Below are 17,286 nucleotides of genomic sequence, written 5' to 3' on the forward strand. Positions count from 1 at the left end.
CGGTGACTTCGTAAAATCTCAAGATGATATGCCTGATCAGTCTCTCGGAGGTGCTCATAGGGGTAGGGTGTGTGTGTGTGCGTTCATAGGAATGAGTGTATGCGTGTATATATGAGCACTCATGTATGTACTCATGTTTAAAAAAATCCGCGCCCCTGGGTGTCTTTTTTTAAGAATCCCAGGGGAATCTCCTATACGCCGCTCGTTGCGGTAAAGTTAAGGCGCTTCGCATGGGCGCGGCCAGCCTGGGCCGGCCTATTTACAGTGGCACGTGCCAGCACGTTCTCAAGATGAAAAATCGCAAAAAAGTCAAAGCGCTAGCGTTAAAACTCAAACTCGCGACTTCGTATTCGAGGATTTGGCCATGCATGCAAACCACTGGGACTTAGATGCTGTCACGTTCAACTCGGAGCGCGACACTTAAAGACACATACGACAGTGACAGAACTTAAAAATTAATTTGCTAAAAAAATCCAAAACTACAGTCCATCTACTGGCTCGAACCGACCACCTCCTACAACTTACTTTTTGGAAGTTACGCATATTTTCTTCAAAACACAAACATTTTCTGAAATTTCGAACAAATTTGGTAAAACACGAACATTTAGATGATGTGAACAAATTTGGAAAGAGAGAACAGTTCTTGATTATTTGAAAAAAAATGTTTAGATTTTTCAAAATTCCAGAACATTTTTTGAATTTGTGAACAAAATTTGAAAACATGAACTATTATTGAATTGGTGAAAAATTTGGGAAGCTGGAACATTTTTTGCAATTCCCAACATTTTTTGAATTGATAAACACAACTTGAAAATTTGAGCAAGATTGAATTTGTGAAAAATGCGTAATGTTTTTGAACTTACGAAGAAATTTTCAAAACAGGAACATTTTTTGAATTTGTGAACAAAATTTCAAAACGGGAACAATTTCTTAAAAGACAAACATATTTTGAATTTTTTGAACAAAATTGGAAACGTGAGGAATTTCTTAATACCTGAACAAAAAAATTTAAATAAGAATAGTTTTCCAAATTTGTGATAAATTTTTTAGAATGGTGTCATTTTTCAATTTATGAACAACTTTTGAAAATACTTCAATTTTCTGAGAAACTGAAGATTTTCTAAAAGCTTGAACATGTTTTACAAACTACGAATAATTTTGAAACATGAACTTTTTGGAAAAGGAAAAAAACATGAAAAATAAGAAAATAAATTAAAAAATGAATAAAAATAAAAAATGAAAGAAGAAAATTTAACAGAAAAACTAAATTAGGGGAAAAATCGTGAAAAACAAAAAACAAACAAGAAAACTGATAAAAAAAAACGGTTTAGGGAACCTTCTAGAAGGTTCTCAAAACCAGAAAAAACCGGATGGGAACCTGTAGAAGGTTCCGAAAACCGGGTATGCTTCAAATAGGAATTTCCAATCCAGGGTGTCCTTAGTAAGTTGCTCCCGAAACCCCACCTCGCTTAAATGGGCTGGATTTTTGCTGATATCCTTATTCTTTGTTTTTTGTTTTATTCTTTTATTTACATTTCCGATATTGCAAGATATTATATGTAAATTTCAGCAAACATTCATAGCACGATAAAAATGTTCATCAGTGTTTAAAAAAATTCATTCAACTTCTAAATGTTTTGGTAGTATAAAAAAAAGTTAGCGACATGTAAAAAATGTTCATCACGTGTTCAAAAAAATATCCGTGCATTGTTAAAATAATTTTCACACAACTTTTCTAAAAGTGTAGTTAACAAAAAAATGCAACATTTCAAAAATATTCAACCGTGCCAGAAAAGGTTCGTGCATTTATAAGTATGTATTTATACTATTTATAAAGTTTGTCCCAAAATTGATGCACACCATTAAAAAATGTACATAACACTTTAAAAAATTGTTCTCTTTCCAAAAATGTTCCTGACTTTTCATAAATTTTACAACGCAAAAAATATGTCGCATAGTTCAAGAAAAACATTTTGTACCATTCAAGGAATTGTTCAACGTGTATTATGAAGATTCTTTATTCAGCACGGTCATTGCCGCCACCGAAACCCTAAGCTATTAGGCCTAAAAACGATCCACAAGCATGGTCATTGCCGCCATATTCAGCACGGTCATTGCCGCCACCGAAACCCTAAGCTATTAGGCCTAAAAACGATCCACAAGCATGTACCCCCCCCCCCCCCCCCCCACCACCGACAGATGAATAGAATGTTCGAGGAGTATGGAGGTTCCCTTTGTTGCTCCTTCATCCGACCTCTTCGTATAGATCTTTCCCCCTTTTTTCTTCCAATTTTGATTTTTCCCCCTGTCAACTTTGGGTCTTTTTTTCACCGTTTTTTCTTCAAGAAAAAAATTGAAATGCCTATTTTCTTTGGTAGGCTAATAACTGCTGATTTAGTAAGGAGGCACATCACTATTCTTAAGCAGTCATGTTAATAGTAAAATGACCGGTAAAGCACAGTAATTGCCAAAAAGACTAACTAAAGTTTTAGCATCATCACTATATAAAAGATAGACTTACAGCCATGGACTAACATATTCAAATATGGCATCAATACCCGGCGATCATCAGTTGGGGAGTTACCCCCGAGCGTTTGATTCATTTAGTAGGGGATGGGGGATCGATCAAACTCTCTTCTATCCCGTTCCGTGTTCGATGTAGCTGCATTTCAAGCGAACCGCAAGAGGGCCCAGATGCCCCAAGAAAATAGGTAGGCATCCAAAGAGAAAGGCAAGGACCAGTTAATTGCTAATGCAGAAAAGGCAAAGAAACATAGATTTATAGTTACCATGACCAATTTTTTTTGTCATGCGCTTAATAATAAAATTGCTGTGAAATAGTTGATAATAATTCCTAAAGCTTGCCATGGTAGCATTACAAAAAAAATACCTAAAATTGCCATTTTTGGAAGAAAAAAATGTTATGAATCTTTCATGGGATCATGAGAATTTTTTTGTAAAATTTTCCATGCGTACAAAATGAACTTGATATGTGAAAAAAATTACAGACATATCTTTAAAGGTTGCCATGTGACAATGTAAAAAAATAATAAATCTACCATGTACATCAAAAAAATAGCACATACCTAAAGCAAAAAATAGCATATCATGGGATCATGAGAATTTTTTTGTAAAATTTTCCATGCGTACAAAATGAACTTGATATGTGAAAAAAATTACAGACATATCTTTAAAGGTTGCCATGTGACAATGTAAAAAAATAATAAATCTACCATGTACATCAAAAAAATAGCACATACCTAAAGCAAAAAATAGCATATTTATACCACCAAGTAAAAATATAAAAAATAAAGGAGGGACTGGGATTCAATCCCAGTTCTCGGAGATGGAAGCTTTATGCACTACAGCACTAGCCAGTCCGGTGGGCGCTCTATTTGGTTGGAATAGAGTTTGTACCACTTTTGTGTCTAGTGAACGAGTTTCACGTCTAACCTGCCAAGGCCCTTTGCACCAAGACAAGTTCATCTGGGCCGGCCGCCGGCCGCCTGCTGCATTGCTTCGAGGTGTTTGTCAAAATCAGCGACGATGGAGCAAATAATTTCTTCCACGTCGTTAATCACAAGCTGCAGGCCCAAGACGTAAGTAAATTTCTGGCATTATTTTCTACAAGTATTGTTCTCCTTAACTCACGTATTCATCTAGTGCTATACCTTGCTTATTACAGGTGGCTGCAGTGCTGAAGTCCGGCAGCCGGCGGCTACACGGCGAAGATGAGATACTGCAGTAGCGGGACAACGGCGACAAAGGAGACCAGATGCGTCTGACAGACGCGAGATGAGTGACAGTAGCGACTACGGAGCTGAATCGTGGTGGCCGCCAACTTGTGATCTTCACATCTATCAGGTGCGTGCGGCGCAACGTGTTCATTAGCGACGGCAAGCGGCCGACGATTTTACTATTCCGGGCGGTGAAACGGTGTAAATTTCCATTTTCATATATACTCTATTCTTTGGGACGAATCTTAGCTATAAACTTTTTCTTGTGTAAGGTATATGATAAAGGTATATTTGTTCAATGTACTACTCCAGACATTCAGAAGGCAGTACTTTATATCTATATATCTATACCTACTACCTACTAATAATAAAGTAAAGTGCGTTTCGCCTATTTTTTCATTCGTTCACCGTCAAAATTTATTTTTCTATCCGAGGTGGTACTAAATTTTTGTCTGTCCGTCTGATTTTTATACTACAATACAGATTTTCGACTTGGGCCGCACACCCTTTGGTCCAGCCAAGCCAGCCCACTTATTTGCCCGCTCATGAAGCTGCAAAAACTCTATTTGTCGCCCAACGCGGCAGATAGTCAGAGCTTCACACAGGGACCCCAAAACTGTGCAAGCCCGTTTCGTTTTTTCTTCCAAATTTATTTTTATTTATACCTTATTTCGTAATAAAATATTAAAAAAATCAGCATTTTATTTTTGTCAAATTTCCTAAAAAACTTACAATTAAATATTGTGTTTCCGTTTTTAAAAATGTTTGGAAAAATATATTTTTCTCTCGTTCTGATTTTCTTTCGAAATTCAGGACATATTTTTTTGTGTTTTCGAAAATTGTTTGGGATTCCCAAAAAATACATTTAAAAAAAAAACAAAATTCAAAAAATATTCTTGTTTTAGTAAAATGTTCACAAATTCAATAATGTCCTTGTTTAAAAACTCATTTTATAACATTGTTCTGAATGTTCAAAACATGTTCCATTTTCAAAAGTCGGTCACAACTTCACAAAATGATTGTGTTGTCATAAAAGGTCCATGTCTTCAGAAAATGATGTTGTTTCAAATTTTGTTCATGTTTTTTTAAAAATGGATGGAATATTAAAAATATTGTTTGTAATATCAAAATGTTCTATTTTTCAAGAATATTCGGCAATTCATATTAAAAAAACAAAAAATGTTTTAAATCTAATGTTGCGGTATGTTCTTAAATATTCGCGTCGGCCATTGGTTAGCAGTAGGCATTTGTTGCCATGGCCAACAGCATGTGGTCGAGCCTTTAAGGTCATGTATTCGATTCTTCAACCAGTCGTTTTTCTGGATTTTTACTCGTGCCTCGCAAACACAAGTCATATCGGTGCCTGGCAGTAGCTGGCCCAGATGCCATCGGTTGTGCCTTTTACGCGCTATTTGACGCAACTAGCATCATATAGTAGCTCCCACACAGCTGCCCCAAGAAAAAGCAAAAATATACGTACAGATTTTGTTTCACCCATTCCACACGTAGTTTCCCATTTTTATTTATTTATCCCCAACTGGGCCTACCATGCATTTCTTTTTCTATCACACTGACAAGCAGCAAAAAATTAAGGGCGCGAGGGGATTGAACTATGAACCTTCCCTATTGTGCCGACGGACAAAGCCAACTTAGCTAGCTTGCAATTATGATAGGAACAATCCCACCTTGGAATTTTATACTAAATCACACAAGTTTTTATATGTCCCTAAGTTGTTAAATAAGAATGTTGTGTGAGAATATGGAAGTTGTCTCGAGAATCATCTGCAGAACGCGGCACTTCACAAATTATTGCCGGAGATAACTTGCACGTGCCAATAAAAGACAATATGATGGTTGGCTACAGTCTATAATTGAAAAAATTGTGGGCACGTGCTAATAAAAGAGAATATGTTGGTTTTTCTCTAATTAATAAAAAATTGTGGGCACATGAGCATAAAAATAGCCAAAAAGAATAAACACTGATAATGAAGGGACATTCATGCCTGGTTATGCGCTAATTATGCCAGTCAAACAAAATTTATGCGGTGTAGGAGGTGACAATAGGCGAGGCGCTAATCAACGACACCCAACCGACGCGGCCATGCACTATTGCCGACTATCTCCTCTCATTATTGACGGCTGCCGCCCACGTCATTCCACAGACACAAGATTGAACTACCGCCGATGATGGCAAGAAGGAGGATAAGCGATTATAGATCAGGCGATGTGTTTACATAGAGGACATGGAAAAGCGTGTGTGGGGATATGGGAGTGCTGAGATATTATTTTTCTCCCGTTGCAACGCATGGGCATATTTTCTAGTAAAACTCATATTCTTTCGTTTTGTTTCCCCTCCCTGCGAGAGAGGCGGAACCGAAGGCGACCCGGCTACCACCGTCCTCCGCCAGCGACTCGAGGGGTTCCTCCTCCCTCTGACAGCCGCTCCGACGGCGGCGGGAGAAGGGGGAACCTCACTGTCTCGTCGATGGCATGTAGTTAGGTTAGGGCTAGGTTTTCTTCTTTCACCAGTTTCTGTATTGACGGTTATGGTGGTGGCGGCGTGGAAAATCTGCTTTGGATTCGATTCCAGTGGGTTGCTGTGAGGCGGTCGGCGACGAATCTGGTAGTAAGCTAACCAATCGAGGTGGAACTTTTTCTTTTTTGCTTTGGGCCCGCCGTCATGGTGACGCGTGCTCCGGCATCAACATGGGGGCATGGAGCTCTAGTAGGAGCGTGGTGACTCCGGATTTGTAGGTTCTCGTGGGTGGCGGCGCTTCATCATCATCATTCAACAAACCGACGCAAGTGGCGGCGTAGTTCTGATCTGGCTTATCTTAGGCGTGCTAGTCCTCCTGGACCAAGGATGTGATTTCCTGACCTCTTTATTCCTTGCGCACAACTAAGGGTTTTCCTGGCTCTGGTAGGGAGCGGTGGATATGGCGACAGTGGCGCGCCCTCATCCCTCCTTGGAGGTGTGGCTAGATTGGTTCCCCATGGTGCATTTTGTAATTTCATTATTTTCTTGGGTTGTGTTGTATCACTGCTTATTTTCAATATCAATATAATCTGGGGTCCTTCTCACAAAAAGATGTAAACTATCAATATAAAGGGGATTTTAAGTATGGATGGCATCATCATGCACGTACATGTCTCAAAGTATATGGTGTGCTCCTCTTTTGTTTAATTATTAATTAAAGCAGTTATTAGCTAGCCTTCCCGTGGGTATTGCTAGCCCGTCCACGGCCGCCTGAGCACCGTCTGGCCTTCCGCACCTTGCGCGACGTTTAAGGCCGGAGACGCCATGCCTCGTCCTGCCCGGCAACCAGCGAGCGGCGCGCTCCCGGCCATCGAGAGCATCCTCTGCCTCTCCACGCGAGGCGGCACCGGCCGGGAGTATGGCGTTGCGGCCTTCGCCACGGCGAGCGTGGTGGTTGCACCGAGCCTGCTGCTACCGGCCAATACGACATCTGAAGTACCTCGTGGCTCGTGCTCGTGGTGGTGCCGGCCGGGTGGCTGATGGTCGTGTGCAATTCTCTTGCTGTTTTCCCACGTCTCAAGTGCCACGTGATTGCTAGTTTTCTAGAGGTATATTAACTGGTCTAGGTAGATGTGAAAGACCGATGTGGTACTTTTAAATATGTGAAGCCATTAATGCGACTCATGTACAGGCACGTATTTTAGCAAGGATCAGGATGGACGAAATATTGCGTGTGCTTCTTTCGGCCAAGGCCTAGCCAGAAGCACAAGGCCCAGCCGGACGTACAAGCATAGGGAGGCAACGTATTTTCTGGCGGATGGATGCACGTTTTAGTACCACCTCGAATATGTGTTAAATTTAAACTGAAAGCGTAAAATTACGGGAAGAAGCGTATTGTGATGGTGAATCCACGGAGTCAATCCGTGCTTTATTATTAGGGAGAGATATACTCCCACAAAAACCTTGGGTATGTGCCAACAAAAATAAAATAAAATTTGGGTATGTGCACACGCAAAACGTACTGGACGTCAAGTATCAACCCGTGAGAACAAAGTCAAATATACCTTATACAGTGTAGTATATGCCTGATTGCAAGTTTAAAAAATAAAAAGAGGCATGCACCCGATGGGGCCAAAAAAAGTACATGCACCAGATGCATGCAACGAAAAGTTGTTAGTTCAACAACAACTAAATCATTCCAAACTTCTACTAGCAATCAGCTATGCATGCAAAGTGATTAAGTTTTTTTTTTTTACTAATTTGCATGGCTGGTTACGGTTGGCACTATTGGATATCCAACCTGCTCGTACTCATTGTGTCCCCTTAACCACCCTTATGTAAGAGATATCAATAGACATAACCATGTTCATCTCAGTACCACAAAAAAACTTACGTAGTGCACACTAGATGCTTATTTTTAGCCATTTAAACGAAACTGACAGATATAGAGTAGATGTGTTATTTTTGCATAGTTGCAGGAAGACTCAAGACAAATCTTAGAGGAACATGAAAAACACCAACTGCTTAGTTATACTGAAGGAAAAGGCTACATGAATCAGTCTGTCTTAACAACATATCCAAGTCTTACAAACACAATATTTCATGTTTTAATAATGATCTCAAACCTCAGCGTCACAGTAATGAAAGGGTTGTGCATCATTGCACGCCTAGTCATCCACGGCCGTCATCTAAGGCATGGAGCGAGGCAGCGGGCATGCATCGTGCTCCATGCCCATGAGAGAGACGACTCGAGGTTGAGCTGGGCAAGGCATGCCGCACATGCTCGCTGCGTCTAGGGTTCTGGCGTGGAGAATTTGAAATCTCCCCTTGCCACCGCCATGGATGAAAGAAAGGAAGAGATGCATTCCCCGTGATTACCGGTGTGATGTGCAATGGGAGGAGGAATATGGTAGGCGTCAGAATGATTTTTCAAACTTAAGGGCGCCAAACTGCAAGCTAATCAGGAGTAGGGCTGCAGGAAAAGCTCGAGGCTCGTGAGCCGCTCGAGATCAACTCGTTTGCTAGCTCGACTCAAAAAGAAATGAGTTGACTACGAACACTTTCTGTAGCTCTGAAGAAATGAGCTGATCTTGAGCCAATACTGGCTCGCTCGATTTTAGCTCGATAGCTCGGCATAATATCATTATGTTAAATGATCATGTCATATATTAAATAAAAATAGATAATTTATTACCAAATACGCCGCCCAAGATTTTTCCCCTATTTTCTTTACAAGCAAACAGGGAAGCTTAATTAATTGTAGAGAAAATTTAGGCCTTATTATAGTACGTGGTCGGCCGTGTGTTAAATATTCTGTTGTTCCTAGCATCTTTGGCCTGCACTACACTGCAACTTATTATGATTGTTGGCCAATATTTTATTTTCCCAATTATTTATATATATATATATATATATATATATATATATGTCATGACATGTTATCTTCTATCAGTACTAGACTTTCGGTTGTGAGAGAATAAGTCAAACTAGTTCTAAAAAATTTATATTATCATCATTCTGATTGGAATAATATTTTCTAGTGCCTTTTTATGCCGTGTTGTGCCTTATCTAGTTGGAATAATGGTTGCACATTTTATATTTTTAATCGTCTCATTTAGCTCAAAACTAGCTCGAGATCGACTCGACATCGTTACAAGCAAATCACGAGTCATGTTCTACAACTCGACATTGAGATTCACTCAGTTTGAGCTCCCTCAAATTTTAATATGAGCTGAGCTGAGCTAAGTCCAACTCGCTCGAACTCGACTCGTTTGCAGCCCTAATCAGGAGCACCAGCAGCCCCATTTATCCATCGATCAATCAAACTACACTAGTGCTCGTGCTTGACAGCGTCACCATGAAGCGCGAGCAGGAAACCCCCAACGTCCGAAGGCTCTCATATGTAGCGAGATTGATCCTACTTGTTTCGCGGTGCTCGACCTCATGTCGGCGGGTCCATCTTCATATCTTGCCGCACTGAAGGACTGTAGCCATGGGAGAGATGGGATCTGTAGAGAAGAGAAAAGACCAAGGTGAGCGGGCAAGCCGATCGTGCGTGTTTCCTTTTCTTTTCCCATCCGCGGATGGTATGTGCATAGCCCAGATTTGCCACGGTCGGGTTTTTCTTCGAGCTTTGTTTAGTTGTCGGTTTTGTGTGCGCGTATCATATGATGAGAATGAAAGCAGGGAGGTGGGATTTTTTTTATCAAAGGGCTTGCCTTTGCATAGACTTTATTGAATCGGAAATTTCGATTTCTGTTGTAATTTGGTAAGTAGTGAGACAAGAGATTTTTATTGTAATTTGGTCAGATTAGAAAATATATGTGACTTTTTTTGTATTTGGAAAGTTGTGATTGTGATTCAATAGTATGGATAATGATATGTAATAAATGGCGTAGTGCGTGGGATTACTGATTTGTCATTGAGGGATATCTGGAAAAAAAATTGGACGGTCATTGACAAAAACAAAATCTTCTATATGTCTTTTAGGAAGGTGATCTCCCATATAAGGTGTGATATTTGAATTCTCAATTATCTACTTACGTGATTGAATTTAATCGGCGCCGGTCAAAGCCAGCACAAAACAATGAATGAGAAGGGTCGGGGATATCAATTCGGTTTTAGTGGGAGGGAGAGAACAACAACATTGAGGGAGGTGTTGGGAGGTGAGGAAAAGCTAAACCAGTGAAGCGGGACTATCAACTCCCCTTTAATCATAGAGATTAAAGGAAACATTGAAGTAAACTAAAAAAAGTGAACGCATGATAGCAGTTTGTGCACCTCCTAGATGTTGAACGTTGTTAGTCTTTCCTACGAAAAACAAAACTTTGTTGGTGTATGCTTTGATGACATCTTCTCCAATGGTGGTCCTGTTGTTGTCAAGCGTTTCCTATCCAATGTCCATCTCCCCTTTATCGTGTTGTTTGACGGTGATCTCAATGAATTATTACTTGATCTTTATCTCGACCTCATTCCTATTCGTTAGAAAATTATTTTAGCACTTATCCTGGATATAACTTTCATTACCTAATATGTCCGTGATTTGAAATGAATAGGCACCTGCCAAAGCAAGCATGAAATAAATAAATTAGAAGGGTCGGTCAAATCAATTCGGGTTTTAATGGGAGGGACAAAAAACTAACGTGGAGGGGGGGGGGGGGGGGGGGGTGCTGGGAGGTGAGAAAGAAGTAAACCGGTGAGGCGAGAGTATTAAATCACCTTTAATACATGAGATTAGAGGAAAAGATGAAGTGCCGTCATTTTTTTTTTGAGAAAAAGTGAACGCAGGCTAGCTCTTTGCCTGCATCCTTGATGCTAAACGTTGTTAGTGTTTCCTGCGAAAAATAAAACTTCATTGGTGTATGCTCCGATGGTGGTCCTGTTGTCGTCACGCTTTTCCTATCCAATGCCCATTCACCCTTCGCCGTGTTCTTCGATGGTGATGTCAATGAATTATTTGCTGATCTTTATCTCAACCTCATTCCTACTCCTCGTAACTTTATTGTAGTACTTATCCTAGATATAACTTTAATTACCTAATATTTATGGAGTTGAATTGAATCGGCACCTGCAAAAGGAAGCAGGAAAAACAAACAAGGAGGGTCCGGCGAATCGATTCGGTTTTTTAGTGAGAGGGAGAGAAACCAGCGTGGATAGGAGTGGTGGGAGGTGAGGCGAAACTAAAAAGGTGATGCGAGTATACCAACTCCCCTTTAATAGCGAACATTGAAGGAAACACTGAAGTAAAAAAAAAGTGAGCGCCGGATATATATAGCTGTTTGCGTACGTCCTCGATGCTGAACGTTGTTAGTGTTTCCTGCAAAAAATAAAACTGTGTTGGTGTCTGCTTCGATGGTGATCCTGACATCCTGTTGTTGTCGCGCTTTTCCTATCAAATGTCCATCTCACATTCATCGTGTTCTTCGATGGTGATGTCAATCTATTATTATTTGCGGATCTTTATCTCCACCTCATTCCTAGTACATATCCTGGATGTTCTTTTGGGCTTGTAAGTTTGTCCCCGTACCTTGTCATGATGATATCTTTGTGTTTGGACCTATTAACCAATCAGAACCACTACTTTTCAAGGCATCTTTTGTACTCGGTTTCTCAAATGATTGCAATTATTGGGGCACGAGCTTCACCAAAATGACTGGTTGTGCGCAGCAGATAATAGCCGATTTTATCGTACGAATTTTCGTTAGAAAAGACCACATACGTTTTCATATTGACAGAAAGGACCATATGCTCACCGTGTTGACAAAAAAGACCAGCTACGCTGTGGCGGCAAGGCTGGTACCCAACACGTGGCACCTGCCGCCACATGCGAAGGCGGCAGGGCCTGCCGCCACAGCCCACGGCGGCAGCCTGGGCATAACAGGAAATCGATGGACATTGGGGTTTGTAAGAATGGCGACGCCACGTGGGGCCTGCCGCCATACTCCATGGCGGCAGGTCCTGTTGCTGTTGCGCGCGTCTCCACCATGTTCTTCCTTCAGTCATTTCCTCCAGAAAAAGTGCATGAATCCTATATTCTGCCTGCTTGCAACGTTCTTTCAGAGCATCTCCAACAGGCGCCCAAAAAGAGCTCCGCGCACTAAAATTTCATTTTTTTGGGCGCCGAACAGCTCCAACAGCGCTAAAAAAAAATTGGGTGCGCGCTGAAAAATGCTATCGCGCACAGCATATTTTGGGTTCCGAATTGCGCGCGCTTCATAATTTGCATTGTGTGCTTTTTGGGCGCGTATTTTTAGGCGTTTACTAAAACAATGTTAGTCCCGGTGCATTAAAAGTGCTACAGTGACGTCTTATAACTTTTATTGGGCGCGGAATTTTTATGCGGCCGTTGAAGATGCTCTCAATGTGTGGCAGTAGGCTAGCACTACAGACACGACATGCAATCTGACAACATAAACTATGGCCACGCGCTACACTGTTCGTAAAAACTCACCTACAAAACAGGCTCCTTGCTAGTAAGTGCTAAGGGAGCTGCTAAGCGTCTGACATGTTTCTGTTTCTCTCTCTCAAGCCAGCTGCAATAGTCAGGGCATGCACTGTTCCTTATGTGTTGATTACTGCCAAACAATACCCAAGCAGCAGCGAATAGTGCTGCCTCCACATGCTGTGGCGGCGGTTGCCACATCGCCCATTCCATTCCGTTTTAGCGTCTGATTCCCGTTATGTCCGGGCTGCCGCCGTGGGTTGTGGCGGCAGGCCCTGCCACCTCTGACTGTGGCGGTAGGTGCCACGTGTTAGCTGCCGGATGTGCCGCCATAGTGTAGCTGGATTTTTTTGTCAATATGGTGAGTAGGTGGTCGTTTATGTCAATACGGAAACGTATGTAGTCTTTTCTGATAAAAAATCATTATCGTATGGGTCATTCCTGCTCCGCTCTACAAAAAGGAAAACTTTGTTTTTGCCACTCTTGCTTTTGCCAATTTTGCTTATGCCACTCTAGAATTTGACATCTCACTTTTGCCACTCTTTGCTTTAGACAATACATCACTTTTGCCATTCCATGAAAAAAATGATAATTTTTCATTTCACTTTTGCCACTCTTAGCTTTTGACAATGTATCACAATTGCCACTCTGAAAATTTTGCTTTTGTACAGAATGGCAAAAGTGATGTATTGTCAAAAGCTAAGAGTGGCAAAAGTGGGAAGTCAAATTCTAGAGTGGCATAAGTAAAATTGGCAAAAGCTAGAGTGGCAAAAACAAAGTTTCCACTAAAAAAACACCCCGCGGTCAAAACATTGTTTAGAGAAAACTAATCACATAAATGAATTATTTTAGCTGTCGGAACTAGCATATTTAAGCCAGTGTGTCAGTGTGTGTAATTTTCTTGCTCTGCGCACAAGGTCCCGCAAAGAACAATTACACAAGAGAAATTTCTTGCTTTGTGCACTTAACTGTACGTTTCACTAAAAGAAGAATTGAATAGAACGAATGGCAGAGTGCCAAATAGCTGCTGAAACTATTAGAAATTATGAATTTAGGGTTGTTTAATTCTGCCAAGGATGGCCCCGCCAAAACACGGGCCAGCCAAAAAATTGGCGCAGTATCCAGCCGCCCACGTCACGCCAACTCGTGGGCATAAAATTGAACTGGGAAGGAGTAGCCAGCCTTGCCATGCCAAGTGATGGGCTTTGGATCAAAGGGATGCCCGAGCACTGAGTCAATGGACGCCAATTATTTGGCTTGGCAGAGTGTGGCTCCCGTCCAAACACGCCTTTAGATCCGGAAAGTGTTAAGTACATTAATTAAGTCACCACAAGTCTAACTAATGCTAATTAGGCCGTGACTATGACACGTGTATGGCATGTCATCCATCTTGCAACCTCAATTTTTCTGCAAATGCCAGCATGAGGAACTGAAGCCCAACAATTTTTCTGCCTATCTTCATTGACCTGTAGGGGCAATTTTCCTTATTTATGGTGTCTTTGGTGGGAGTTTTTTGGTGGCCAATTACATGGCATGCTACGCGTGGTGGTTTGGGCCTCCGTCTTGTTAAGAGTTGTGTTGACTCACTTGATGTACTTGTAAGATCTTGAATTCTGCATCGATCATTTTAGCAATTTCAGGACATGCTTGGTACATTTGTCAACAACTCAGGATATATGAATTGTGATACACTTATCTGAACATATGTGCGGGTGCAAAAAGAAGTGCAGAAGATAGGCTATACATTCAATGCTATAACAACAGCACAATGTTTTTGCTGCTAATTGGTGTCGATCATTTACCACTCGCATTACAAGCCATTGCTACAAGTAGAATTGTAGATATTACAATACATAAATGTGTACAAAAGGAAGCAACCTTGGCAGCAGAAGCAACATGAGCGGATGAAACACAACTGGAGAGACCTCTCCTTATGTTAGCCTGTGAAAGGAGCCTCCACGAAAGACCAAACCCAATAGCCATGGAAGATAATAGAAGGAAAGATCCAGTCAAGCTGCTGGACGAAGCGGTGCTGATAGTTGTTATCGACACAGCCAAAAATCCAGTGAAGGTGACCTTTGTAAGTTCTAGTGATGCTGGCTCAGATTCCTGTTCAACTTCTGTGTTCACCTCCAACACGACTAGGACTAGAAGTTGACCAAAGTTACAGCTGGTGGCAGTAAGACCAATAGGGCAACCTCAAGAGGCGTGAGCTTACGCATGACAACCAACAATAGTACGAAGATACCAACCGCCATGATGCCGTCTAGGATGAGTGTTAAACACACAATTTGTTGCTCTCTTTCAATCCTTTCTTCAGGGCTACCATGCCTATGTACCGCAAACCATTGAGGTGGTGTCATCTCCAGAAACATTAAGCACACGCCAAATGTGCAGATGATGAAACTAATATAGCCCACTGATTCCCCACTCGTGTGACCCGTCTGGCCATGACCATCGAGTGCTAGACCTTCGAACCATAGAAACATAATTCCAGTGACACCGATCAGGAACTCATGTGATTCATCTAGCACATTGTGCATATCTATTGTGTATTCCCGCCCATCGTTGTTCCGTGTGTCATACATGTTGTAGCAGACAATTCGAACAAGGACCAAGATTCCACAGATGAGTCCAACGGTGATAAAAATGGATTTGGAGACAATGGATTGTGCAATCAAGCAAGGAAGGACGATAAGGCAACAAGATGAAAGGGTTGCCAGAATCGTTGTTACGGGGGCAAGACTTACGCGCCAGCCAGGGAATCCCTCCGAGAAGAAACACACTAGCAAGGGGCAAATGCTGGTAATCAAAGTAAAGCCTGCCAGGGTGATCATGGCGAAGGGGACACCATGACCATACACCTTGCCATTGAGATCCACTATGTTCAGAGCCAGTGCAAGAAGCACTGGGCATATCATAACCACCACTCCTTCTGCCAAGCCACGGGAACGGTTTAACAGCTCAGCCTAAATCAAATATCAATATCATAACACGACGTCATGGTGAGTAATCAGTAAATACTAAATATATGCTTAGAGTGACATAGATATGGTGGAAATCAGAAAAAAAAGGCTTAAAAATCTTTGATTAGTACTAAAATATAAAATATATTAAAACCATAAATTTATAAAAAAATGGAAATGCTATTAATTTAAAAAACAAGGCAAATAAAAAAATTAATAGAAAATTGTATTTTTTAAAGAAAACTAGAAACTTCAAGAAGGCCTCAAATAGTACATTGATGATAAATATAGCTTTATTTCACTTAATGTTCACAAATGATTTCTGCAATCTAAACTCGCCTGAGTAGTTTTAAGGATTTGAGATTGTTTATAACTTTATGTTACATGGCTAGATTTTCTGTTCTATTAATATACTAGTTTCCTTCTTTACAATTTCTGGAGTTTTCTTCGGTTTTGTTGTCGACATATTTGAGTTTTTATTTGAATATTTTGACTGGGCTGTATGTGCGTAAAACCCTTGCAGTTCGATATGGTATTAGAGTTTAAGAATCCAAAGCCAGTAGATTATTTGGAACAGTTCGGGGATAAAATACAGGTTTTTCTATGAATAAATGGTACGCGCAAAACGATAGAAGTTATTGAAGCAACAATCTGTATAGCATGGATCGCTTTGTTCATCAAGTTAGCTAGACATCTAAGGCATGTATATACGGGGGACCAACGGGTTATATTTCCTAGATCTTCTCACATAGGACTACAAGAGATGGTATGACGAACAGTGCCATGGCTGCTCGGTCGCATGTTCTTGATCTTGGCCGCTACTTGAGACTTTGAGTTCTCAAACCAGAAAGAAGTGCAGTGGACTGTTGGTGAAGGGATAGAGAGGGATGCGTACCGTACCATCTCAAAACGATGTCCAATGAGCTTTGGCCGGAAGTTGCCAGACAGAACGAAGAGCTTACTACGTGCCCCTGCTCTTCTCTAAGGGCGGAACTGCTTTGGTCTGAAACTCTTAAACTGGAATTGCTAGCAAACCACGTGGAAAGGACATCACAACGAAGCCGACGACTCAAACGAGTCAATGATTAGCATCCAAGTAGCTAGGAATAATGTAAAGTAGAAACTTCCTTGCAGTGACCAGAGATGACTAGGTTAATTGTCATTTTGTTTTGAATTCGAACCTTTGGATGTGTGGAGGTCTCCCTTCCTTGGAACGAAAACGACCAAGGCGCGTGGAACGAAAAGGAACTTTGCGCTACTAGCCATGGCATACCACGCTTTAGCCAAACATGAGCTAGCAATATTAAGCTTTAGCCACATACCTCTTTTCTTTTTTTAAAGGAGAGACACCGACTACAACATATAGATAGAAAAGGTTGCAGCATCATATTATTGCAACATTTTTCTTTGCAAATGCCACTACACGATTTGCATACAATATGAAATGGAACTATATTTCGGGAAGTTTTTACCGACCTTGCGGGGCAGATAAGCTCACAAAATTAATTGCTTAAATTGGAAACGAAGTTGGGAACCGACCTCAATTATTTGGGTTTTTTCTGATAACAGAGATATAAGAATTAATTAAGATTGCGACGGGACTCCGAACTTCAGCGCCCAGAAAATTGCTTCACCAAAACCAAGATCCAATTGGGGGGGGGGGGG

The 17,286-nt window shown here is 41.1% G+C and overlaps 1 pseudogene across 1 annotated transcript; it reads right to left on the reverse strand.

Moving 5' to 3' along the window:
• Window positions 1-14,370: 14,370 nt before the first annotated feature.
• On the reverse strand, window positions 14,371-16,756 carry LOC125547529 (uncharacterized; annotated as a pseudogene). The gene is made up of 2 exons (XR_015599482.1): window positions 16,522-16,756; window positions 14,371-15,624 (listed from the first exon to the last, which is right to left on the reverse strand). The product of XR_015599482.1 is annotated as an uncharacterized LOC125547529 (transcript).
• Between the last annotated feature and the right edge of the window lie 530 nt (window positions 16,757-17,286).

The sequence above is a fragment of the Triticum urartu genome, chromosome 3A (genome assembly GCF_056163025.1).
Source record: "Triticum urartu cultivar PI428250 chromosome 3A, HENAU_Tu73, whole genome shotgun sequence".
NCBI lineage: Eukaryota > Viridiplantae > Streptophyta > Magnoliopsida > Poales > Poaceae > Triticum > Triticum urartu.